Here is a 3,269-nt window from a genome sequence, read left to right on the forward strand (position 1 = left end):
CTTTTCACTGAGTTGTTGGTTTAAGGTTTCTTGAATTCTCTTACCTTCTTCAATTTGCAAGAGTAATGGTTCAATAGCTTCAACTTTTTCTTTGATCAAAAACTCTTTTTGAGATTTATTTTTCTTTCTCAACCTTTCAATATCTTTAAGAGCATTGACCAACTCTCCTTCTAAATCCACCTTGGCCTCTTCACCATCAAAATTAATGGCTTCAACTTCTAGATTGTCTATAGCCATAAGCATGAATTATTTTGTGCTTTCATCATCTTTGTCCTCATCAGAGGATTGGTTGCCTTCACTTTTAGATGAGATGGCTTCTTGAGTATAGATGCTTCTCCTTTTGTATTTCCTTCTCTCCTTTTGCACTTTATTGAACTTCTCTCTAGGATCATATTCCTTTTTCTTCTTTTCAGGACACTTGCAAGCAAAATGACCAAGTTTATCATAATTAAAGCATTTAAAAGGGAACTTACCTTTATATTTTCCTGAGCCTCTCTTGATCTTCCTTACGAAATTGGCTTCTTCTTCATCTAATTCCCAACATGAATCATCATGCTCTTCCTTGGGCTTCTTATCTGCTTTGAAGGCTGACTCCTTTGCTGCAAGCCTGACGTTTGAAATTCTCATCTCATAAGTAGTAAGTGTGCCAAGTAGTTGGTTCAAAGTAAGAATATTCAATTTTGTCATCTCCTCAACGACCGATACTTTTGGATTAAATGTCTAAGGGAGAGATCTCAAAACCTTTTGAACTACTACAAGTTCTTTGAGTTTTTCATCAAGGCCTCTTATAGTGTTCACAACTTCATCAACTCTTAGGAAGTACTTTGCAATGTTTTCATCATCATGCATCTTTAAAGACTCAAATGGCATTCTAAAACCTTGAAATTTAGCTTGCTTTACCTTGTTGCCACCTCCGTAGTAGCTAATCATCTTGTCCCAAATAGTTTTGGCAGTTGTGTAATCCATGACCTTAACAAGTTTTGATTCAGGTAAGCTAGCAAGTAGGGAATTCATGGCTTTAACATTGCATGTGACCTCCATCTTCTGAGCTTTAGTAATTATTGCTGGAGGCTTTTAATATTATTCTTCCACAACATCCCATACATCAACTCCAAGTGATTGAATATAGGTCTTCTTCCTTACTTTCAAAAACACATAGTTTGTTCCATTGAATATAGGTGCCTTATTGGTAAATCCTCCTTCCTGGTTTTCCATGGTCCTTGATCTTCCTTCCAGCTATTAAAATGATCCTAAAGGAACCTTGTTACTCTGATACCAATTGTTAGAAAGCATGACAATATTGAGAGGGGGGGTGAATCAGTGTTGCAGGAATTTTAATAATTTATTTTACTTACAATGATACTAGAACACCAAGAAGTACTTCAAAAAATAATTTAGATGAGCATGACAAGAATCAAGATAACTAGCACAAATAGTACACAAGATTCTTCAAACCTTTCTTCAATATCTTCACAAGGGCAAGCTTCAACTTGCCATTACAAATTTCTCTCACTACAACCAACATGAAGCAACTACTCCTTGTTTTAACATCTACAACTAAATGAAGCTTCAGCCCCTAAGTTTATCAGCTACTACTAAAAGGAGCTTCACCCCTACTGGAAGGCGCTACAACCCCTGGTTTGCATGACCTCAATGATTCATCTTTCATACACTTTTCATACTCAAATTATGATTCCATTCCCTTTTACAAATAAATTTCTCACTTCAACACTCAATAAGACCACCATCACAACCACCTTCAAAAATCTCTGATTATTGAACAATTCACCATACTCACCACAGTTGCACTTTTGCACACACCTACTCAATTATCTAAATCTTGCTCAATCAATTTTTCTTATCAATATTTTGTACTGATAATTTTATAATTGAGACTCTAGCTCTCTTGAAATTGGAAACTTGCATGGATCTTGTCTTTTTGCCTTTGTCATGCTTTTGTCAAGCCATCTCAATGTGTTGTTCTAGTCTTCAAACATTGTTCCACTGTTTCTCTAAGTTAAACTAATAATTTTTGCAATTTGTAATTTTTACAGGGCTTATTTAAGGTTTTCTAATTTTGATGAATCTTGAAGTTTGACTTAACTACCAAATCTACCTCTTAAACTATTTGTTCTGCTAATTTTTTCCACTAGCTCCATTCATGCTTGCTTTAGTGCTTTATTTTGGCATATATGCCAAATTTAAAAGTTGTCGATTCATTCATCTAAGGCCTTTAATTATGGCCCAAGCTCTATATTTAAAACATGATGCCATATATATATATATATATATATATATATATGCATAGGATTATCTCCATATAGCCCAAGCACTCCACAAAAAAAATCAATACTATAGATCTGGTTTTGCAATAAGCCCCAGAGCACACCAAACATAACTCTGCTAGGCCCGTGGTCACTTACTAGCTGCCAACTTGCTCATACAAAGGTGCTAATACTTTTTCAATGTGAATGTAACACTTTATATTATTTATATCTCGAAGGCCCTAAATCATAATACACATGAAAATTCCACAAAAACCATGATCTTGCATGCCCTACGTCACTTGAAGAAACTGTTAAACATTGACAAATTTTCTGTCTCCCAAACTCGTCATCCCAACTATTTTCCTTTATGCACCTTTGTTTTCCTTCTGGGATGATGTATTGCGTGGGGCCACCTTGCGCACTATTCCCATTGGTCCTTCACTGCCTAATTTTACGGTTGTCGTGTACCAGAGCACTATCATCCCGACGGTTCCTACTTTGCATCTTAAGGATCCTTCCTGGGTTAAGCCTCTGGGATGAGATGTCCCTATGGGTATCCACCACCCTACTCATGGACCAATCATTGTACTACCAGGATGATCTGTCTTTGACACCTATTGCATCTGCTTGATGCCTAGTCAACCTAGAGACTCCTCCTTTGCGCAATGTATAAACCTTCCGGGATAAGGCCTCTAGGATGACATCATGCTTACGTAATAAATGCCATGTGGGGCCTTTGGAGCAATGACATGTGTCAGTCGTATTTTGCTTAGTAGGGTACCCGAAAATGCCAAATTTACCTGCCACATGTCCTCCATACTGACATCATGCTGATGTCATCTTGGGCCAATATAATGCTGCCACGCATCCTATCAAGGAGGAGAGAGAAAGGGTCTCAGGCTTTGTATTTTTCAACCAATTCCTTTGTTAAATTTTTCAAAACAAAAAAACCACTGGATTCAAGCATTTTATATTGTCACGACTGCCATGACTGCTTGGCTG

This window comes from Pinus tabuliformis, chromosome 2_1, assembly GCF_031772625.1.
Source record: "Pinus tabuliformis cultivar Carrire ecotype Pingquan chromosome 2_1, CPIR1, whole genome shotgun sequence".
NCBI classification, from domain to species: Eukaryota; Viridiplantae; Streptophyta; class Pinopsida; order Pinales; family Pinaceae; genus Pinus; species Pinus tabuliformis.